Source organism: Balaenoptera physalus, assembly GCF_965194825.1.
Source record: "Balaenoptera physalus genome assembly, chromosome: 14".
NCBI lineage: Eukaryota > Metazoa > Chordata > Mammalia > Artiodactyla > Balaenopteridae > Balaenoptera > Balaenoptera physalus.
The window spans coordinates 91,743,518-91,769,047 of NC_138893.1; the positions used below are offsets into that span (position 1 = coordinate 91,743,518).

Genomic DNA, 25,530 nt, shown 5'->3' on the forward strand with positions numbered 1-25,530 from the left:
GATATTGTTCTTTTTATAGAGAGAAATTTCTCGTATCCGATTTTAAGTGCTTTCTTAAATTAACTCTTGGGTTCCCACTTTGGCACAGACAAAAATCATTCTCTAGTGAAGGCCTGTGTGGGGAATGCTACAGATCCCTCCTCTTTTGCCCTTTCACCAAATATGAAGATTCATACTTTGTCCTTGATAATAATGCAGAGTTTACTAGAAAAATAAAACTGCATGAACAAAATTGAAACATGCCATTTAGCTGTACATTCTACTTATCTTTTTCCTTCCACGTATACTACCGAATCACACACAGTTAAAGTAGCAAAGAATGGGTGCTACATAAAAATCTATTGACGGGATAAATGAATGAATAAATACAGGAGAGTATTTTCATTGACATATTTTAAGTGATGGTACAAAACACTCACCACACATGGGGCTACAACAAGAGCTATTTGGTGGGTCAATAAAATTAACACATTTAGCTTTAACTTTGAATATCCTTGGTTGGATTGTTAGAGTGCTGAATTATAAATAAATATGTAAACTATCTGCACCTTTTCAGATTAGATATCTAAAACTTTAGAAGGCCTTGATAGGGGAAAGTACTGAAGAATATTTCAACTAGCAGAAATAAAAAGGGATTCTACACCTGAAAGAGATTGTAAAGATAATTTTAGTCCAGGAGTCCCTAACCCACTGTTCACAAGCCAAATGTGGTCCACATATACCTTTGTGTTTTAAAAATGTGATGTGAAAGCCTCTAGTCAGGGTCTGTACTTTTGGTTCTCCATGGGCCTCAGAACTTCTTGTCTTACACAAGCTGATTCCATATTCCACACTGCTGCCTTGCCCATCGACATTTGCATTTGTGACTTCTAATGTAGGACAGCGTCCTTAAGGCTGTGACAACTGAGGCCTGGAGGGCACCAAGGCAGAGTGAGGATTAGAGCAGAGCCTAGGGGTTGGACTCTAGTCTAACTATTGCTTATTTCAAATACACAATAATAGTTTGCTTTTCAAACAGCTAGAGAAGAAGAGCTAAAAACTTCTGAATTGCCCTCTAACTTTGTCCGCATGAGGTATGTACACGAGAGTCAGAAAATAGGGTTTATTTAACTGCAAAGGAAATTAGGCCCAGGGTGGCTGTGACTTGCTTAAGATCACACAGCCACCAAGGGCAGAGCCACTGAATTGTCATCAGCACTGGGTGACCCAAGAAGCATAACCAGCAATGCCCTAGGGCTGTGGTTCTCAGCTGGAGATGATTTTGCCCTCCCAGGGGACATTTTACAATTTCTGGAGACATCTGTGGTCATCACAACTGCAGGGTGTTACTCGTGTCTAGTGGGTAATGGCCAGGGATGCTGCTGACCATCCAATAATGCACAAGACAGAACCCCACAACAAGGAATTACAGGCTCAAAAAGCCAACAGTGCAAGGCTGAAAGACCCCATTCTAGAAAACCAGGCAAGAAGGAACATCAAAAATTACTTTTTTGGAGGGGTGGAAAGGGCTGCAGGATGTGATAAATGAGCCTATAAAAGTCTTAATCCGTCCCAATCGCTTGATCTCTAATACATGACTTTCTATTATTCTACACTTAGCAAGTGTGTAAAGTAAAATTAATGGAAGAGAATACATATTTGGGGGACAATCAGGCAAGAGCATAGTAGGAAGGACATGGACTCTGCAGTCAGATTCCATAGGTTTAAATTCTGGCTCTACCATGTGCTAACTTGAGCAAATTACTTTCCCTTACTCATCTCAGAGCTTTCCCTCACTTTTTTCATCTGTAAAATAAGGGTAATAATAGTGCCTTCCTCATAGGAGGATTAAATGACCTACCCCATTCCAAATGCCTGGCACATACATAGCATTTAGCTACGATGACTGTCCAACTTCATCTCCCCCACCTTCCTCGGAGAGAAGAGCTAGTATCCTAGTTTTATAGATGAGTTAAATGAAGCTCAGAGAATGTGTTGTAAAACTGGCAGCAGCAACAACTTCAGAGTAGACCGGGGATGCTGTAGGGAGTTGGCATTCCTCAACCACCCCTCCCCAGCACACCACAATGCGGTCTCTCTCGCTTTCTTCTCGGCTCTTCTCTTTCATATACCTACACACCTCACAGGTAGAAGCCTCTGATTACAACATGAAGACTCTCTCCAGGACACCCTGCTCACAATGGGTATTTTAATTTTTTTTTCTGTTTTAATAACAAAAACCTGTAACATTTCAACTGTTACAGAACAAATAAAACTTATCTTTCATAATTTGTTACTTATGTCATGCACTGTAATGTTTCACGTCCTATCAAATTTTAGTTGATAATACTTCCCCACAAGTAAGTGATTAATTACAAATGGAAACATATTCAACTTTACTGTGAAGAAACCTGGTGTACATTCCCTTAACCAAGTGATCCAAGTTAACATACCAATATTGGGACAAACACCATTTGCCTCCTGATATCATGCACTGAGGACACACCGTCCCTTAAATTATATTCCTGCCAAACAAAGCATAAAGTATCAGGAAAACTAAAACTGGCCTGTGCTCTTCAAAAATATCAAAGTCATAAAGACAAAGAATGGAAGAGGAACTATTCCAATTTTTTTTAAAAACCAAAGAGGCATGGCAACTAAATATAATGTGTAAGCCTGGATTGGATCCTGGATCGGGATGGGCAATAGCTATAAAGGACTTTATTGGAGCCACTGATGAAATTTAATATAGACTTGGATTACATAATGGCATTATATCAGTGTTAAATTTTCTCATCTTGGTCTTTTTACCGTAGTTGGGTAAGAGAATATCATTCTTAGAGGCATGAAATATTTAGTCGTATTGCAGGTAAATGAGATTTCTGGAGAAAAAAAATCAAAACACTGGTTTGTAGTGTTTGCTTATTTCTGTGGTATAAATGTTCTCACCATGGCCAATTTCAGGCTACCAATGGGAATTCACTGAATGCAGAATTGGGAAGATATATATATCATACATATGAATATACATGTAATCTATACATGTATTAAATGAGAGAGATAAAGCAAATATGGAAAAATATTAGTAGAGAATCTAGATAAAGGGATAAATGAGAAATCTTTGCATTATACTTGAAATTTTTCTGTAAATTTAAAATTGCACCAAAATATTAAAGTTTAAAACCATTTAGATGGTTACCAAAAAAAAAAAAAAAAAAAAAAAAAAGCTTCTCCATCTAGGTCAATGGAATGTTTTTGCAGTGCTTAAGGGAGGATTATAACCTGCAGGAAGAGCATTTTCATGCTAAGCTTCAGAGACATTGACTAACTTACTTAAGATCACTGACATTTCATCTTATCCAGGGGGTTAAATGTTAAAGTTAAGGGATATCTTATAGAGTCATAAACAGTCTTGGTGGGGGGCGGCTTAAGGCATCCACTAAGACAGTATAGTACTGGCCTTTAGTGAGTCCAACCCAACCAGTTTTTCCTCCAGCCCTGGAGCTGTTTGCTGTTCCCCTAATAGAGCTTCAGATGGAGAAGGATAGGGACTACATTTTAATTAAAAAAAAAAAAATTCTTCCTGACCATTTAAACACTGAGACCACACAACACTGAGCGATGGATGCTCACAGTGTGAGAGAGGACTGGACACACATTCAGCTAAAGGGACAACAGATTTATTGCTTCCACAGTCATGGACATATACTACAGGGAGAAATGGTGAATGGAAGGGGGACACTATTTCAATCCCTCTCTCTGTCTCTCGCCCTCCCCTCTCTCCCCCTCTTACTCTCCCCTTCTCTGCAATTATACGTTTCAGAGTCAGAATTCGTTGAACTCCTCTAACTGGAGGCTTATTCTCTTCTACTACCTCACATCTGTCTCTAGTAGATCCAGAGTTGAGGACCACCTTAGGGAGACTCTACATTTGAGCACTGGAGAAGGAGAGAGAATAATGATGGGAAAAGACCGTAGGAGACTGAGATTTGTCCAATTTGTGGGAGTTAGGAGAGCAGAAAATTTGAGAAAGTGGTAATGAATAGTAACAAATGGCCTTATAAAAGAAAGGAAAATGAAGACTGGAAAAAATCATAGGACTGAGCAACTAGGCAATCATTTGGTGTATGAAGAAAGACATTTAATTAAAGCAATAGGAACAAAAGCCAGATTTAAGTGATGAGGAGATGATGATGAAAAGGATACAGTAAGTATCAACTATTATTTAAAGACAGTAGAGTGTAAAAACTAGAAAATGGCTAAAGACTAAAGGAATCGCAGTCTTTTCCAGTTTTTTTTTTTTTTTTCCTTTGGTTCTCTAAGTTCAACATTCACATCACCAAAAAACTTAGTAGTTGTGTATTTATATTCACCTGGTAGTAATGCTGCTAAAATATTCTTTAAGTTATTTGGGTTCATTTGTGGTATGAAACTGTGCTCATGTGACTTGTGACTTTGGGGAGGAATATGATTTGGAAGAAATCCAGTAGTCTGTGCAAATAATTGTATATTTACAAAATTAAAGACCACGATGTATTCCTTGTGGGTGACCTATTTTAGTCTCTAATTGGATAAGGACAGAGCCCTCAGGACCAAGTTGGCCCATCAGATAATATCAAAGTAGCACATTTCCCCTCCACTCAATAAAATTTACTTTCATTGCCATATGGCACTTCTGCTTATGTTCATGGGGCTGGCTTTTCTACATTCATCAGTGAGAATTGTTCATAAAGTACGAGGTTATTGTCGGCACATGGTGGACAGCCTTCAACCTTCTGTAAGCACTTCAACAAGTAACCTGATTAACAGTTTGATAAAAACCACCCCTACCCTCAACCCCATATTTATATAATCACGATCATTTCATTACTAAATTACTTGTTAGTACAGTTAAGATTCAGAAGTACTGTCAACAGAAGGCATTCATTGCTCTGGCTTTAAAGCATTTGAACAAGCAAACAAAAAAAAAACAATAACTTTATCAGGTGAAGATTACAATAATATTACAGAATATATACATTTCCACTTTGGTAACTAAAACACAAAGCTAATGTTTTTAAGAAGTGGTCACTTTTAGGAAAATCCTATATCCCTCTAAAACTGCCTCTAAAACTACACTGATGGCCCATATACCACCCACTTGACAATCACCATGCCCATGATTTTTCTTCTCCACTCTGTGTCTCACCACTTTGTTGCCTCCTTAAATAGAAAACTTCCTTCCCATTGTGGAAAGTGTGACCAGATTTTTGCTTCAGAAAAATAACATAAAAATATTTGGACGCAAGCCAGCTGGTTATCAAACATCAGAACATCGTCAACTGTCAATCAATTTGGTTCTTGCTGAAGTTTTTTGCAAACCTACATCTTATTCAAGTTTTTAATATTCTTCTTAAAACATTATCCAGTATGATAATTAAATGTTAAGGCCATTTTTCGGAAGTAGCTTTCTCTTTCTCTCTCTCCTAAGCATTATTCAGAAAATGTTATTAAGCATAATATTTGAAAAACTGGTCATGTAGTTTTGGCAATACATGTGTTCTTGGTAGTCATGCTAATTTTTCTTCCCCTTTTCTTTCTAGCAGTGTATTTGTATTTTGTTTTAGTTTCCTAAGACTGCCATTAACAAACTACCACCAACTGGGTGGTTTTAAACAACAGAATTTTACTTTCTAACAGTTCTGAAGGCCAGAAGTCTAAAATCAAGGTGTACGCTGGGCCATTCTCTCACACAGGCTCTAGCGGGGAATCTATTCCATGCCTTTCTCGGTTTCTGATGTCATCTATAATCTTTGGTGTTCCTTGGCTTATGGCTACAGAGCTCCAATCTCTGCCTTCATCATCATATAGAATTCTCCCTCTGTGTCTTTCTCTGTGTCCAAATTTCCCTCTTCTTATAAGGACACCAGTCACATCACTCTAATGACCTCACTTTAACTTGACTACATCCACAAAGACCCTATTTCCAAATAAGGTAACATTCGCAGGTACTGCAATACCTTTTTTTGGAGGAGACACAATTCAGTCTATAACAGATTTGTTCATCACAGTACAGTTAATTATCCTCACTAGCAGGGTCACATAATATTGCCCAGTTGAAAGTTCAAACTACTAGAGAGATCAGGTTTCTCTTTTTACACTACATGATGTCTTAGGTTGGTGGACATCATGTTGCATTCAGCCACTATGTGACTATCTCAGCTATATGGACATCTTCATCCAGACATCTGGAAATACCTAGAGCCATATGCATTAATTCCATTTTTGGTCACTATGTAGACCTAACCTGTTTTACTCTATAATACTTATAAGAATTCAAAGTCACATGAGTTCATAGAAGACTAATATATGTATAAAACAAAGTTATGCCTGGGACCTTTTATGAAGCTTCTGCTGCTCACCTGTTTCTTTGTTTGCACTTTTTACTTCAAAAGTAATACATATTCATTGCAATAAGTAAAACAATATAGAAGTGTAAAAAAAGTTATTACTAATCTCATTCTCCCATCTTCAATCCAATGCCCTTGAGGTAAGCAATATAATCCTTCCACATCTTTGCAATGCTCATAAATAAACACAGACAAACATATACAGTTATACAGGATTTTTTCCTCATTTTTATCAATAAAAAGATTGTGCTATACATATTAATTTACAGCTTGCTTTTTTTGCTTAATATATCATAATTTTCTTTCAAGAGCAATATGTATATATTCACTGCGTTCTTTTTAATATCAAGATAGTAGTTCCTAGTATTGCTAACCTATAATTTATTCAACCATTCTTAAGCTGGACATTCTTCTCAGATACATCCTATAGCAAACATTCCCATCCTTACCTACTATTATAGTTGTAAAATAATTTTTAAAAGTTGGATTCCTGGATCAAAGGATGCATGCATTTTAAATTCTTTAAAAGATTAGGGAGTGCCACTTGACAACCTGCCTGGGCTCCTAGAAGAAGTTTCAGCTAACACCTACTGACTCCTACCCTTTACCAAGCACCTTCCTAGGAACTGTGAAGAAGAGGATGCTCTCACAATGTAACAAACAAGAAGTCAATGATTACAACACAGTGCATTTAAGCATTATGATAGAAAAATGTGCTAGTAATGACAGGTGGGAGACCTTCAAGATGGCAGAGGAGTAAGACGTGGAGATCAACTTCCTCCCCACAAATACATCGGAAATACATCTACATGTGGAACAACTCCTTCAGAACACCTACTGAATGCTGATGGAAGACCTCAGACTTCCCAAAAGATATATATTTTTCCTTCTTCTCTTTTCGTGAGTGTGTATGTGTATGCTTCTTTGTGTGATTCTGTCTGTATACCTTTGCTTTTACCATTTGTCCTAGGGTTCTGTCTGTCCGTTTTTTAATTTTTTTTTAATTTTTTAGTATAATTTTAGCACTTGTTATCATTAGTGGATTTGTTTTTTAGTTTGGTTGCTCTCCTCTTTCTTTCTTTTTTTTTTTTTTTACTTTTTAATTTTTTTATTTTTAATAAATTTTTTAGTTTTCATTTTAATAACTTTATTTTCTTTCTTCCTTGCTTCCTTTCTTCTTTCTTTCTTTCTTTTCTTTCTTCCTTTCCTTCTTTCTTTCTTTTTCCTTCCTTCATTCTTTCTTTCTTTCTTTCTTTCTTGCTTGCTTGCTTGCTTGCTTGCTTGCTTGCTTGCTTGCTTTCTTGCTTTCTTGCTTTCTCTTTCTCTCTTTCTCTCTTTCTTTCTCCCTTTTCTTCTGAGCCGTGTGGCTGGCAGGGTCTTGTTGCTCTGGCTGGGTGTCAGGCCTGTGCATCTGAAGTGGGAGAGCCGAGTTCAGGACACTGGTCCACCAGAGACCTCCCAGCACCACATAATATCAAACAGCAAAAGCTCTCACAGAGATCTCCATCTCAACCTTAAGACCCAGCTCTACTCAACAACCAGCAAGCTACAGTGCTGGACACCCTATGCAAAACAACTAGCACGACAGGAACACAAACCCACCATTAGCAGAGAGGCTGCCTAAAATCATAATAAGGTCACAGACACCCCAAAACACACCAGTGGATGTGGTCCTGCCCACCAGAAAGACAAGATCCAGCCTCATCCACCAGAACATAGGCAACAGTCCCCTCCACCAGGAAACCTACACAAGCCACTGAACCAATCTCAGCCACTGGGGGCAGACACCAAAAACAATGGGAACTACGAACCTGCAGCCTGCGAAAAGGAGACCCCAAACACAATAAGGTAAGCAAAATGAGAAGACACAGAAACACACAGCAGATGAAGGAGCAATGTAAAAACCCACCAGATCAAACAAATGAAAAGGAAATAGGCAGTCTACCTGAAAAAGGATTCAGAGTGATGATAGTAAAGATGATCCAAAATGTTGAAAATAGAATGGAGAAAACAGAAGAAACATTTAACAAGGACGTAGAAGAACTAAAGAGCAAACAAACAATGATGAACAACACAATAAATGAAATTAGAAATTCTCTAGAAGGAATCAAAAGCAGAATAACTGATGCAGAAGAACGGAGAAGTGACCTGGAAGATAAAACAGTGCATATAACTACTGCAGAGCAGAATAAAGAAGAAAAATGAAAAGAATGGAGGACAGTCTTACAGACCTCTAGGACAACACTAAATGCACCAACATTTGAATTATAGGGGTCCCAGAAGAGGAAGAGAAAAAGAAAGGGACTGAGAAAATATTTGAAGAGTTATAGTTGAAAACTTCCCTAATATGGGAAAGGAAACAGTCAATCAAGTCCAGGAAGCACAGATAATCCCATACAGGATAAATCCAAGGAGAAACACACTAAGACATATTAATCAAACTATCAAAAATTGAATACAAGGAAAAAATATTAAAAGCAGCAAGGAAAAAACAACAAATAACACGAGGGAATCCCCATAAGGTTAACAGCTGATCTTTCAGCAGAAACTCTGCAAGCCAGAAGGGAGTGGGAGGACATATTTAAAGTGATGAAAGGGAAAAACCTACAACCAAGATTACTCTACCTAGCAAGGATCTCATTCAGATTCGCTGCAGAAATTAAAACCTTTACAAACAAGCAAACTGTAAGAGAATTGAGCACCACCAAACCAGCTTTATAACAAATGCTAAAGGAACTTCTATAGGCAGGAAACACAAGAGAAGGAAAAGGCCTACAATAACAAACCCAATACAATTAAGAGAATGGGAATAGGAACATACATATCAATAACTACCTTAAATGTAAATGGAATAAATGCTCCAACCAAAAGATGTAGACTGGCTGAATGGATACAAAAACAAGACCTGTATATATGCTGTCTACAAGAGACCCACTTCAGACCTAGGGACACATACAGACTGAAAGTGAGGGGATGGAAAAAGATATTCCATGCAAATGGAAATCAAAAGAAAGCTGGAGTAGCAATTCTCATATCAGACAAAATAGACTTTAAAATAAAGACTATTACAAGAGACAAAGAAGCACACTACATAATGATCAGGGGATCAATCCAAGAAGAAGATATAACAATTGTAAATATTTATGCACCCAACATAGGATCAACTCAATAATACATAATGCAAATGCTAAGAGCCATAAAAGGAGAAATCAACAGTAACACAATCATAGTAGGGGACTTTAACACTCCACTTTCACCAAAGGACAGATCATCCAAGATGAAAATAAATAAGGAAACACAAGCTTTAAATGATACAGTAAACAAAATGGACTTAATTGATATTTATAGGACATTCCATCCAAAAACAACAGAATGCACTTTCTTCTCAAGTGCTCATGGAACATTCTCCAGGATAGATCATATTGGGTCACAAATCAAGCCTTGGTAAATTTAAGAAAATTGAAATCATATCAAGTATCCTCTCTGACCACAATGCTATGAGACTAAATATCAATTACAGGAAAATATCTGTAAAATATACAAACAGAAGGAGGCTAAACAATACGCTACTAAATAACCAAGAGATCAGTGAAGAAATCAGAGGAAATCAAAAAACACCTAGAAACAAATGACAATGAAAACACAATGACCCAAGACCTATGAGATGCACCAAAAGCAGTTCTAAGAGGGAAGTTTATAGCAATACAATCCTAGCTCAAGAAACAAGAAACATCTCAAATAAACAACCTAACCTTACACCTAAAGCAATTAGACAAAGAAGAACAAAAAACCCCAAAGCTAGCAGAAGGAAAGAAACCATAAAGATCAGATCAGAAATAAATGAAAAAGAAATGAAGGAAACAATTCCAAAGATCAATAAAACTAAAGGTGGTTCTTTGAGAAGATAAACAAAATTGATAAACCATTAGCCAGACTCATCAAAAAAAAAAAAAAAAAGGCAGAAGACTCAAATCAATAGAATTAGAAATGAAAAAGGAGAAGTAACAACTGACACTGCAGAAATACAAAGGATCATGAGAGATTACTACAAGCAACTATATGCCACTAAAATGGACAACCTGGAAGAAATGGACAAATTTTTAAAAAAGCACAAGCTTCCGAGACTGAACCAGGAAAAAATAGAAAATATAAACAGACCAATCACAAGGAATGAAATTGAGACTGTGATTAAAAATCTTCCAACAAACCAAAGCCCAGGACCAGATGGCTTCACAGGCGAATTCTGTCAAACATTTAGAGAAGAGCTAACACTTATCCTTCTCAAACTCTTCCAAAATCTAGCAGAGGGAGGAACACTCCCAAACTCATTCTATGAGGCCACCATCACCCTGATACCAAAACCAGACAAAGATGTCACAAAAGAAGAAAACTACAGGCCAATATCACTGATGAACATACATGCAAAAATCCTCAACAAAACACTAGCAAACAGAATCCAACAGCACATTAAAAGGATCCTACACCATGATCAAGTGGGGTTTATCCCAGGAATGCAAGGATTCTTCAATACACAAAAATCAATCAAAGTGATACACCATATTAACAAATTGAAGGAGAAAAACCATATGATCACCTCACTAGATGCAGAGAAAGCTTTCGACAGCATTCAACACCCATTTATGATAAAAACCCTCCAGAAAGTAGGGATACAGTGAACTTCCCTCAACATAATAAATGCCATATATGACAACCCACAGGCAATGTCATTGTCAATGGTGAAAAACTGAAAGCATTTCCTCTAAGATCAGGAACAAGACAAGGATGTCCACTCTCTCCACTGTTATTCAACATATTTTTAGAAGTTTTAGCCACAGCAATCAGAGAAGAAAAAGAAATAAAAGGAATCCAAATTGGAAAAGAAGTAAAGCTGTCACTGTTTGCAGATGACATGATACTATACATAGAGAATCTTAAAGATGCTACCAGAAAACTACTAGAGCTAATCAATGAATTTGGTAAAGTAACAGGATACAATATTAATGCACAGAAATCTCTTGCATTCCTATACACTAATGATGAAAAATCTGAAAGAGAAATTAAGGAAACACTTCCATTTACCATTTCAACAAAAAGAATAAAATACCTAGGAATAAACCTACCTAAGGAAACAAAAGACCTGTATGCAGAAAACTATCAGACACTGATGAAAGAAATTAAAGATGATACAAACAGATGGAGAGATATAACATGTTCTTGGATTGGAAGAATTGACATTGTGTAAATGACTATACTACCCAAAGCAATCTACAGATTCAATGCAATCCCTATCAAACGATCAATGGCATTTTTCACAGAACTAGAACAAAAAATCTTAAAATTTGCATGGAGACACAAAAGACCCCAGATAGCCAAAGCAGTCTTGAGGGAAAAAAACGGAGCTGGAGGAATCAGGCTCCCTGACTTCAGACTATACTACAAAGCTATAGTAATCAAGACAGTATGGTACTGGCACAAAAACAGAAATAAAGGTCAATGGAACAGGACAGAAAGCCCAGAGGTAAACCCACGCACCTATGGTCCCCTTATTTTTGATAAAGGAGGCAAGAATGTACAATGGAGAAAAGACAGCCTCTTCAATAAGTGGTGCTGGGAAAACTGGACAGCTACATGTAAAAGAATGAAATTAGAACACTCCCTAACCCCATAGAAAAAAATAAACTCAAAATGGATTAAAGACCTAAATGTATGGCCAGACACCATCAAACTCTTCGAGGAAAACATAGGCAGAACACTCTATGACATAAATCACAGCAAGATCCTTTTTGACCCACCTCCTAGAGAACGGAAATAAAAACAAAAAGAAAGAAATGGGACCTAATGAAACTTAAAGCTTTTGCACAGCAAAGGAAACCATAAACAAGACAAAAAGACAGCCCTCAGAATGGCAGAAAAGATTTGCAAATGAAGCAACTGACAAAAGATTAATCTCCAAAATTTACAAGCAGCTCATGCAGCTCAATATCAAAAAAAACAAACAACCGAATCCAAAAATGGGCAGAAGACCTAAATAGACATTTCTCCAAAGAAGATATACAAATTGCCAACAAACATATGAAAGGATGCTCAACATCACTAAGTATTAGAGGAATGCAAATCAATGTATTACAATTAGGTATCACCTCCCACCAGTCAGAATGGGCATCATCAAAAAATCTACAAACGATAAATGCTGGAGAGGGTGGGGAGAAAAGGGAACCCTCATACACTGTTGGTTTGAATGTAAATTGATACAGCCACTATGGAGAACAGTATGGAGGTTCCTTAAAAAACTAAAAATAGAACTTCCATACGACCCAGCAATCCCACTACTGGACATATACCCTGAAAGAACCATAATTCAAAAAGAGTCAAGTACCACAATGTTCATTGCAGCACTATTTTCAATAGCCAGGACATGGAAGCAATCTAAGTGTCCATCAACAGATGAATGGATAAAGAAGATGTGGCACATATATACAATGGAATATTACTCAGCCATAAAAAGAAACAAAATTGAGTTATTTGTAGTGAGGTGGAGGGACCTAGAGTCTGTCATACAGAGTGAAGTAAGTCAGAAAGAGAAAAACAAATACCGTATGCTAACACATATCTATGGAATCTAAAAAAAAAAAAAAAAAAAAAGGTTCTGAAGAACCTAGGGACAGGACAGGAAGAAAGACACAGACACAGTGAATGGACTTGAGGACACGTGGAGGGGGAAGGGTAAGCTGAGACAAAGTAAGAGAGTGGCATGGACATATATACACTACCAAATGTAAAATAGATAGCTAGTGGGAAGCAGCTGTATGGCACAGGGGAACTCTGTGACCACCTAGAGGGGTGGGATAGGGAGGGTGGGAGGGTGATGCAAGAGGGAGGGGATATGGGGATATATGTATACATATAGCTGATTCACTTTGTTATACAGCAGAAACTAACACAACATTGTAAAGCAATTATACTCCAATAAAGATGTTAAAAAAAAAAAAAAGATTATAGCAATTCTCGTTCCTACCAATAACAAGCCTCCTCCCACAACCTCACCAGCACTGTAGTTACCAATATCCTTTCCTGAGTAAATGTTCTTGTATTTTATTTTTTCATTACAGCGTTTGATGTTCCATTACAGAAGTCACATTGTATGTCACACAGTGAAAACACAAACTTTCCCCATCAGAGTTCTCTACAGAGATAGACAAATGTTCTCTCTTATCTTTCCCCTACACATCTTCTAAACACAGGGCCTCTATTGCCCCAAGCAGTCAACTCTGGCTCCAAGCTAATTTTGCTCAGTTGGCTAAAGAAATCCTTAGTTCAAATAACCACCTATTAGAATGTAGTCACAGAAAATGACCATCTAGAGGTTTCATGCCTTTTGGGGGTCTCACTCCACACCCTTAGTAATTGCTCAAAATACTTAACCCCATAACCAGTTAGTATATTATACATATACTGATTAATACCCTGCCTTGATTCAAAAGATTTAATAGAATTTTTTAGAACACTGTCGATGTTGATATGAATCCTGATAAAATGTTTAGAAATATTTCTGTTGGTTTTCATAAAAAATAAAATTATCCTTAAAAATTGAAACTCCTTTTATGGCTTTCTACTTGTCATACTCAGCAATATAAATATGCTTTGGTATATTTCCTGAAAGTGATCTTAGTGATGTACTAGAGTTTAAAATTTTTAACTAAGATTTCCAAATTTCTTAAATGATTCTAATCTGAAAAAGGTTAATTAAATATTTGCTTTTGGTGTTTAAATATAAAATAGATGTGTAAGTAGACATATTTGATGTAAATAATGTCAACTGAAAATTCTTTAAATTTTAGGGAAGTAGCATACTAAAAAGTGTGGATTTATGATATGCCTTGAAATTAAATGAGATATTTTAAAATATAAGTGAGCTTATTAGGGTTTTTTATGTATATGACTACAATTTCAAAGTAATTTTGCAAAGTAGCAAAGAAATCTATAATTATTTTCTAAATAAGTTCTAGAAAATCTAATGAAAACATAATTGAAATGTAAAATTTGCATATAAATTTGGACTTTATATTTCAAAACTTACAATATGTTGTAGAAAAGAAAAGTGCTGTTCATTTCAACTTATAACTGCCTACAAGGGCATAAGATCTATGAAAGAACTGAATACAAATGTTTCAGCATCGGTTTGACTAATTGTTAGCAAGCTAGTAATTTATAGAATATCCTCTGGTCATTTCATCAGTAATAGGATATACTAGAATTATTAAAGGAACTAGACTTTATAAAGGTATAAGGTGGAATCAGACAGGAACAAAGGATTTCATATTTAGTTTTTCTACAAGAATGTAGAGCCCAAGAATAGTAAATAACCAGACACCATTCCCTTTATTGTGAAGTCCATACAATGACGATCTTTCCAAATAGTTTGATTTATCATGAAATATATAGATACAATACTTAAGGAGAAATCTGTTTTCTCCTCTCAGCCATTGATTTCCCCTGTGTTTTAAGGCAAAGACTTGAGTATCCAGTTTCCTCATATGTCATATGAAAAGGGTAAATTTGATGCTTTAATGAATAACTTGTGAGGATTAATTAGAGCATACAGCAGTGCTTTATAGAATCAAGTGGTACATAACGTAGAGCAGAATTTATTAAACTTTTAAAACTGCACTGCTTCCTTAAAAATGAATAATGATTTTATTCATAAGCTAGATAGGGAAGAAGACAATAATAGCACCCAAAATAACAATGAGCAAGCTTAGTTCCATTGCAGACCACATTACCAAGGTATGCGGTTAAGCTTAAAAAAAAAAAAAACAAAGTTTATGACCTGCTCTCAGCTCTCAGCCCTTCTGTGAATCAGCTTTATCCTCATGTTGGCTCCCATCCAGGGAGCAGTTTGAAGCCTGACAATGATCAGATCACAGCCTACACAGAAAGAGCAAGCATCTCTCCTAGAGATGGATGAGGAAAGGAAACTCCTTTCCCAGAATTCCCAGTAAACATTTTCTTGCAACTGTTTGACCTGAATTGGGTCTCTTCACCTGTCACTGTGGCTAGGAAATGGGCCTCTCCCAATGGCTTACGTTGGCCAGCCCTCACCCCTGGAATTGGCTGTACAGGCAATTCTATCCAAACTGAAAGGCTAAGACTGGGGTAGCACTGATCAGTTTGTGACAAGAATATGATTTCTGAGCTCAATACAGAATTAAATAAATATTGTCTATGGCCACTTAAAAAACATATGTATATTTACTTCTATTCTTCACTCTGTCCTTTGAATGTCTTTTTTCTCTAAAATTAACACCCTATTTGGTTAATTCTCATCTTTCCTATTTCTGAACTTTATTTTACTTTGGATGAGCTTTCATGAAGGCAGAATTCTCTCTAAGAGGAAAATATGGTGCTCCCCTCAAATTCATATGTTGGTTTTAAAGTGATTTTATTAAGAGGTGAGACCTATAGGAGGTGATTAAGTCATGAGGGTGAAGCCCACTTGAATGGCATTAGTGCTCTTATTAAAGAGGCTCCGGAGAGATCTCTAGCCCCATTTACCATTGAGGACACAGGGTGAAGGCATGGGCTATGAACCAGGAAGAAGTTCATGACCAGAAAATGATCATGCTGTTACCTTGATACTGAACTTCCCAGCCTCCAGAACTGTAAGAAATAAATTTTTGTTGTTTATAAGCCACCCAGACTGTGGTATTTTGTCATAGCAGCCCGAAAGGGCTAAGATAGATGGTATTAATAAACTTTCCAAATCAAGAAATTCACCAAGGATCCTCAGTTACACTTTGGGCACACACAAAAAAATTGTCTTGTTGAAAACAAAAATTATTTAAATTTTTGTTTTGCAAGATATAACATCATATGACTGATTATATGCCTGTGTGCCCACCTAAAGACACAAATTAGGCCCCTGTCATTGAAAAGAAATGCACTAACCTTGTTTTTCTAGTTTCTTTTAACTTTGTTTCTGTGAGAGTTTGTGTTTGGAGGAATAGTAAATTTAAAGCATCTCAACAGTTATTGAAACCTCTTTTTTGATTTTTCCAAACCTGGTACTGTTTCCTGAACTTTTGACCGCCATCTGCCACCAGGGCCCCAACAGCTGCATCTTGCATTGTTACACAGCAGTAAAGACAAAGGTTTATGCAGCACACAATTGGCTACCATAGTGTATTCATGCGGCCCAGTTATACAGTCCATTAAAAAACTCAAACACTTACACCCATATAAGACTTAATGTCTATCATGTTCATGCCACCTCTTCCCTAGCAAAGCCCTGCTGTGATTCACTGCACCCGCCCCCCCACCCTGGAAGCCTGGCCTTTATTTACTGCTTCGCATCTGCAGCTTCATTCCTCCAGCAGCCTTCCTCATCAGGACGTCATTGTTGTGCTGGAGGAGTGTGCTGGAATGGAGACACCTTTGTGACCTTTCACTTGCTTAGAGCCAGTTGGGGAAGCTTGGGGTAGGAGCTGCTCCCAAGTCCCCAAGACTCTTCCACAAGGATCGTAAATTCCACTCCTATTTCTCAGGGGTTTGTTCATATCAACAACAATAACAAAAATGCTGGTCATAAATAGCACTGAACAAGCAGCAATGCAAGACCCAGGGTGGAACCATCTAGTAACTTATTCGTTCTCAATTAATCATCTACCCACTTAACATATGCAGGAAAATTTAATCATTTCCAGCCTGCGGCTGCTAGACAGCAGCAATGCAGACAGCGGGCGAGTCTTGAAAGCTGTGAAGCCAGTATAAATTTAACAGGCCAAGACAAATATCTTAGCACCTGTTGATCTTTAAAGGCTCTGAGCAAGCCATCCATTTTCTTCCCAAGGGACTTGAAGACAGCCGTTCCTGGATTATTTGGATTTTTCACGGTCTTTTAGCCACTATTCAACAAGTATAAATAAACACCACATCCATTTATTCTAACAGTAATAAAAATCACGGATCAGTGCCTTGTGAGACTAGAATTCCAAACAGAAATGTTTTGTATAAATTCAATACTCATAAAGCTGATTTCTACATATTGATTTTATATGAACTTCAAAGGGCATAAAAAATTACAAAGTAGAATTTTAAAGAAGATACCTACAAGGTGGTGTGAACCAATTCCAAAAGATTTCAAAGAGGCTTGCTGTTTTTGTTTGGCTTTTTTTGTTTTCCTGCATTCTGGGAAAACAAGGCAGGAACTATTTTTACCCCGTTCCGGGACGTCCCATGTGATATTTGAGTGGAACTGGACTTAAAGGACCAGGGAAAGGAAGAGTGTCTTACTAGTCACAGTAATAGGTTTCTTTCCTTTTGGGCCAGGTTTTTTCTTATCCTAATAACAGCAGCAGCACTAATGATGTCAACAATAGCTAAGGCGTATTGGGCACTGAGGTTCATGCTGGGCATCCTGCCAGCATATATATCACCTTTACGGATACCTTCTGTCTTAAATCTCATCACAACCTTGTGATGCAGTTATTTCCATTATCCTCATTTTATAGAGGAGGTAATTTAGGCAAAGAGAGGTTAAATGACTTCCTCAAGTTCACAGGGCTGGTAAATGGCAGGGCTGGGGTTTGGATCCAAGTCCTTCCCGCCAGCCCCACTCCTGGGTCCAGAGTGCATTTTCTTCCACTGGCAATATCCACCTTGTACTAATATTTTTGTGTCTTTTCCTGATGATGAAGTTAGCATCAGGGTTATCTCCTGATATAGAGAGACTTTCTTTGGGAAGCAACAGTTTTTATTGGCAGATCTCATTATTTTCAGCTTTCCCAATGTGTCTGGTTAAAACACTCTCCAGAATATTAGAAAAAAAGCCTATATTTAAGGACTTTCTGTCGGATTAGGTATATTAAAATTAAAATGGCAAGAGTGTTTGAAAACATTCCTTTGGCATTCTTCTTGTTTTCATCTTAGGACCATCTAGAATCATTTCTAAATAAGAATAAATGAGGAAATAATTGATACTGAGCTTGTCTTTCTCCTCATAATTAGACGACAGGTTTAGTTTCTTAATACTGTGCCTGGTTCTTGATTGTAAAATGTTGTTCTCTGAGAGGAATGAAGAAGGGACACTGCTCATTTAAAGCTTCCAGTACCTTTTCCTGTTCCTGGAGATGGATTCAGAATCTTTCTTTCAACATGGCAGAGAGAGTATAGTGGTCAAAGGCAGTGCCTGCTTAAAAGTAACCTATAATATGTTCTTAGGTTAAGTCCTTTCCTTTACTTTAGAACAGACAACTTTGAATGAGGCATTTTAGGCATGTAGACATGTATTTTGCCCAGAGATAGAAAGTACGGGTATCCTTGGTAGAATTGGGACTTTTCTGAGCCTTTTTTTTCCAACATAAATTTAGACTAATGTCCCAAACATTGCAGTCTTTAAGACTAAATGATTCAGGTTGTGGAGATTGCACTGCAAAACACAGGACACCTTACTCTACAGATGGAGTTGAGTATGCTTCCGGATGATATGCAAGTTTGTGTTCTAATGCATTCCAGGAAAACAGGAGTCCAAACTCCAAGGTGCAGTGTGGGACATGATCAAAGGGTCTCCTATAGGAGGAAGAGAAGTCAGACCTTTCTCCTAAGCCAGAGTTTAGGAGAAAGATGGCTAATAGACGACTCTTGTGGAGATCATGGCAAATAGACCTTCAGAGGAAGTGAATTTCATGTTTTCTCGTTGCAATTGCCTTATGTTATCCTCAAGTATTGTAATTAAGAAATGTTAAATTTGCTTCAGATTAATTTTTTTAAAAACCTGTTTCCAAGCTTAGGTAAAGTAGAAAGAATCCCAGAAAAGTTACAAGTTAGAACTGCCTAGGGCAGTTTTCTGGGACCAGAGATGGCAAGCAACAAGTTGAAAGGGAACAGATCATTCTTGGGAATTGTCCAAATACACTTTTCCTGTATGTTACAGGTATACTATCTTCTAAGTGGCATATTTCAGATGATTCAGGGGAAAACTGGGCAGAGCTTGAAGTTGTGCTTTCCAAATGAGTTGCCCCATTCTGTAAAGGAAATCTATTGTCATCTACTCTAGATTATCTTGCTTGTGACAACAAAGCCTAAAGCTGGCTGGAGAAGAGGCCGTGAAAGGGGAAGTGAGAGTATGGTATCCTCTTTTCCAGATCTGGGAGGCTCTCCTTCTACTGGTCTTAAAGGGAATTCATCAATGAGTATTAGTAACACCTTGTATTTTTATAAATTATTAAACTATAAATTTAAAAAAACTAGTATTTGCTTTTGGACTTACTACGTATAGTTACTGTACTAAGTGCTTTACACAAATTATTTAAACTCCAGAGCAACCTCATGAGGTAGACACCATCATTATCCGCATTTTACAAATGGGTGAACTAAGGCTCAGAGATGTTAACTAATGTGCCCAAGGTCACACAGCCAAGAAGTAATGGAGTCAGTTTGACTCCAGAGTGTGACCTCATTCTCACTATACTACACTGCCTCTTGCTTCACAGAGCATTTCCCAACCTAGAAAATGTGTTTGATCCTCTTTCAAGGCCTGTAAGGTAAATAAGAAATATGTGGTCATTCTCCATTGTTCATAAAAGGACACTGATGTTCAGAAAAGTTATATTACTTATCCTGACTTGCCTATTGAATTGTTGGCAGAGAAGGGACCAGAACCCTATTCTCTTGACTCCTGGTTCTATGTTTTTGCCATTCCTTCACAACTAAAGGCAGCAACATTAATTAGGTACTTATGTAACTGTAATCATTCTGCTGGTTCATATAGAGGAGAATTAAAGAAAACATGGTCTTGACACACAAGAAACTTAAAATCTCACCACAGATATGAAATTATCTCTTTTTCCCACAAATTTTTTTTAACATCTTTATTGGAGTATAATTGCTTTACAATGTTGTGTTAGTTTCTGCTGTATAACAAAGTGAATCAGCTATATGCATACATATATCCCCATATCCCCTTCCTCTTGTGCCTCCCTATGAACAGTCTAATCATGCCAGACACTGTTCTAGGTGCTGGGAATAATTGATGATAAGATGCAGCTGCTTCCCTTTCAGAACTCATAGTGCAGGGAAGGAGGTGAGCATAAGAATAATTTCAATACCATGCAATAGAGACTGTAGAGAGACAGAAGTTCTTTACTCTCCCTCGCTAGTGTAGGGTACCTGGAAAATCTTCACAGGAGAGGTAATACAAGAAGCACATTTAGATTGATAACTAGGAATTTTCCAATTGAGAAAGGTGGGGAGTATATCCTATGATGGGAATTGCATCTGCGAAGGCCCAGAGGAAGACAAGAGCAAGCACAGCCTATTTGGAGAGTAAATCAGTACTAGTCAAATATGACCTGCTTAGGACCAAATGGAAAGAGATGGGGCTGGGAAAGGTGGACACAGGCCAGGCTGTGAAGAGCCTTCATTAACCTGTTACAAAGGTCAATGAAGAATAGCTGGTTGTCAAGAGAAAATGATGCAAATTCAAGAAAGGATGAGGTGTGTGGGGTTTGTAGGAAAGACTCCTTTCTAGTATCCACAGTATATTCCCAAAATACAAAGTTGCTAATTTTTAAAAATTGTCACCAGGCAAATCATTGTACTCTGACCAGAAACAACTGGCCAATGGGTCTGAGTCATCAGGATTGTCATAATCCACATCTATGAATGTTTTCCAGGATTATACTGTGATGTCTACATTTGAACTAATTTGCTACTTCACCATCTGCTTAAAAATGATCCTCACAGGGGGCTGGCTGCCAGTCAGATGCCACACATTTTCTCATGCACAATGCAAGCTGTTTTGCTTTTTTAAAAAAAACTCTTAAGAGTGTGTACATGTGTGTGTTTGTATAAGGAAGTGAAAATATTCAAAAAAAACAAGGTGGATTACTTTTATTAATATGTGTGGAATGATATGGCAGTGCAGTGGTGGCAGGAGCATAAGCAGGAGAAGGAGGTATGCAAGAATGTTTGCAATTAAGAAAGGACAGGTAAATTAGCATTCTCTATTCTGATTGCTACAAATGCCTTACCTACCCTCATTTTCTGCCTCAGAAAAGCAATTAGAAGCCTGGATATTAGTAGGCATTGTATTTTATTTGGCTCTTTTGTATGATGTGAAGAAGAAATCAAGAGGTTTGTGTATGTGCATGTATATGCAAACATGCATGCAAGCATATTTATATGTGTATATGTGTGTGTGTGTGTGTGTGTGTGTGTGTGTGTGCAGTTAAAAGTGCTGGCCTGACATGAAAAGATGCTCAAAATTGCTAATTATTAGAGAAATGCAAATCAAAACTACAATGAGGTACCACCTCACACCAGTCAGAATGGCCATCATTAAAAAGTCTACAAACATTGTAAATCAACTATACCTCAATAAATTTTTTTTTAAAAGTCTACGAATAACAAATGATGGAGAAGATGTGCAGAAAAGGGAACGCTCCTATACTGTTGGTGCGAATGTAAGTTGGTGCAACCACTATAGAAAACAGTATGGAGGTTCCTCAGAAAACTAAAAATAGAATTACTGTACGATCCAGCAATCCCACTCCTGGGCATATATCTGGACAAAACTATAATTCAAAAAGATATATGCACCCCTATGTTCATAGCAACACAATAGCCAAGACATAGAAAAAACCTAAATGTCTATCGACAGAAGAATAGATAAAGAAGATGTGGTACATGTATACAAAGGAATACCACTCAACCATAAAAAAGAACAAAATAATGCCATTTGCAGCAACACTGATGCAACTAGCGATTATCATACTAAGTGAAGTAAATCAGACAAAGACAAATATCATATGATATCACTTATATGTGGAATCTAAAAAAATGGTACAAATGAACCTATTTACAAAACAGAAATTGAGTCACAGATGTAGAAAACAAACTTATGGTTACCAAGGGGAAAAGGTGGGGAGGGATAAATTGGGAGATAGGGATTGACATATACACACTACTACATATAAAATAGGTAACTAATAAGAATATACTGTATAGCACAGGGAACTCTATTCAATATTATTCTGTAATGACGTATATGGGAACAGAATCTAAAAAAGAGTGGAAATATGTATATGTATAACTGACTCACTTTGCTGTACAGCAGAAACTAACAAAACATTGTAAATCAACTATACTCCAATTAAAAAATTAATTAAAAATATGTGGAATCTAAAATATGACACAAACGAACTTATCTATGGAACAGAAACAGACTCATGGACATAGAGAACAGAGTGGTGGTTGCCAAGGGGGAGGGGATTGGGGGAGGGGTGGAATGGGAGGTTTGGGGGTTAGCAGATGTAAGCTTTTATATAGAGAATGGATAAACAGCAAGGTCCTACTGTCTAGCACAGAGAACTATATTCAGTGTCCTGGATAAGTCATAATGGAAAAGAATATTTTAAAAAGAATGTATATATATGTATAACTGAATCACTTTGCTGTACAGCAGTAATTAACATAACATTGTAAATCAACTACACTTCAATTAAATAAATAAATAAATCCTCATTACAATTAAAATGAAAAAAAAAAAAAAAAGCATTGGCCTGAAAATTCCACTGGTCAACAGATTTTTGTAGAATTTTTCTGCCCACCACACCAGCTAAATACTAATTAGAATGTTGACTATAACAAAATGCTCCACTTTCACAGAAAAGGAAAGCGTATAGCAACCTAACACTTATTACAGTAGTTCTCCCTTATCTGAGGTTTTGATTTCCATGGTTTCAGTTACTTGAGGTCAACAGTGGTCTGAAAATATTAAATGGAAAATTCCAGAAATAAACAATTCCTGAGAGGAGACTTGGGGGCCATTTTGTGAAAAGGTGAAGACTGAGCAGTTGTGGCCGCGTTGCCGACCTCGAGCAGCAGTCGGCGTCTCCACGTAGAACCCTGGAGTAGGAGATTCAGAACCGAATCTCTTCTCCCTCCCCGCTCCTGTGAGATTTTTTTGATCTTCAGCTACATTTTTCAGCTTTGTGAGGCACCTTACCATCAAAGACAATGGCCAGCAATGTTACCAACAAGACAGATCCTCACTCCATGAACTCTCGTGTATTCACTGGGAATCTCAATACTCTTGTGGTCAAGAAATCTGATGTGGAGGCAATCTTCTCGAAATATGGCAAAATTGTGGGTTGCTCTATTCATAAAGGCTTTGCCTTCGTTCAATGTCTTAATGAGAGAAATGCCCGGGCTGCTGTGGCAGGAGAGGATGGCAGAATGATTGCTGCCAGGTTTTAGATATTAATCTGGCAGCAGAGCCAAAGTGAACCAAGAAAAAGCAGGTGTGAAATGATCTGCACCGGAGATGTACGGGTCAGTACCAGAACACCCTTCTCTGTCCCCTCTACTCAGCTCCCCTTTTGACTTGGACTATGACTTTCAACGGGATTATTATGACAGGATGTACAGTTACCCAGCACGTGTTCCTCCTCCTCCTCCTACTGCTCGGGCTGTAGTGCCCTCAAAACGCCAGCATGTATCAAGAAACACCTCATGAAGGGGCAAAAGTGGCTTCAATTCTAAGAGTGGACAGCAGGGATCTTCTTCTAAGTCTGGAAAGTTAAAAGGAGATGACCTTCAGACCATTAAGAAGGAGTTGACCCAGATAAAACAAAAAGTGGATTCTCTACTGGAAAGCCTGGAAAAAATCAAAAAGGAACAGAGCAAACAAGGAGTAGAGATGAAGAATGATAAGTCAGTAGAGGAGGAGAGCAGCAGCTCCCTGAAGAAAGATGAGACTAATTTGAAGATGGAGTCTGAGGGGGATGCAGGTGACTCTGCTGAGGAGGGGCACCTACTGGATGATGATGATAATGAAGATCGGGGGGATGACCAGCTGGAGCTGACCAAGGATGATGAAAAAGAGGCTGAGGAAGAAGAGGATGACAGAGACAGTACCAATGTCGAGGATGACTCTTAAGCACATATTGGGGTTTAGAAATCTTGTCCCATTATTTCTTTACCTAGGTGCTTTTCTAAGATCAAAATTTTCACCAGATCCTCTCCTCTAGTATCTTCAGCACATGCTCACTGTTCTCCCTATCCTTATCCTTCCCATGTTCATTAATTCATATTGCCCTGAGCCTAGTCCCATTTTCACTTCCTTTGATGCTCCTAGTAGTTATGCTGAGTCTTACCCTGTAATTTTTGCTTTTAATTTGGATACCTCTTTATGACTTAACAATAAAAAGGATGTATGGTTTTTATCAACTGTCTCCAAAATAATCTCTTGTTATGCAGGGAGTACAGTTCTTTCCATTCATACATGAGTTCAGTAGTTGCTTCCCTAACTACAAAGGCAGTCTCATAAGTTGAGTAGCACCTGAGAGCAGCTTTGAATTAGAGGTATGCATGTTATACCCCACATAAGAGTGCTGTGTGTGGCTGTTCAACACAAATGTAACAATGTATTTTTGTGAATGAGAGTTGGCATGTCAGATGCATCCTCTAGAAAAATAATTAGTGTAATAGTCTTAAGATTTGTTTGCTAAAGTTGATACTGTGGGTTTTTTTGTGAACAGCCTGATGTTTGGGACCTTTTTTTCTCAAAATAAACCAGCTCTTATTAAACCAGGAATTTGGAGAAAAAATAAACACACTTTTTTTTAAATTTTTGTATTTGTTTACTTCAAATTCTTTGTTTCACAGCGGCCTCCACAAAACCCCTAGAATATACTAGATATATTTTTCTTTGAGTCGTAATTATTATGCATACCAACATACACTACTCAAATTATGTTTCATTGGCGTGGGTGTTGAATTAAGGAGACAAGTAACTTTGATGTGAAGTGGAGATTCTTTTGCAAAAATGGCTTTTAGATCCTAATGAAAAAGTTTGGGAACTGCATTAAGCCTTTTCTTCAATGCTTTGGTCCAACTGACACCTTTTTTGAGATTTTTTTTTGCTGTGTGCTGTACTGTTTCATACTTAAATAGAAAGAGGCTCAAACATGTCAAGATTTTAGGAAAAGTGAAACAACTGGAGAATAAAACCTGTATTTTCTTCCCCCCCCAAAAAGCAATTCCTAAGTTTAAGATGTTTTGCCACTCTGAAAGCATAATGAAAGCTCATGCCCTCCTACTCCATCCCACCCTGGATATGAATCATCCCTTTGTCCACTGGATCCCACCCTTTAGTTACTTAGTA

General features: G+C 37.5%; 1 pseudogene across 1 annotated transcript; it reads left to right on the forward strand.

The window, feature by feature from the left end:
* Positions 1-18,169: 18,169 nt before the first annotated feature.
* LOC309642748 (heterogeneous nuclear ribonucleoprotein C pseudogene) lies at positions 18,170-24,589 on the forward strand (annotated as a pseudogene). Its single transcript has one exon. The product of its transcript is annotated as a heterogeneous nuclear ribonucleoprotein C pseudogene (transcript).
* The last annotated feature ends 941 nt before the right edge of the window (positions 24,590-25,530 follow it).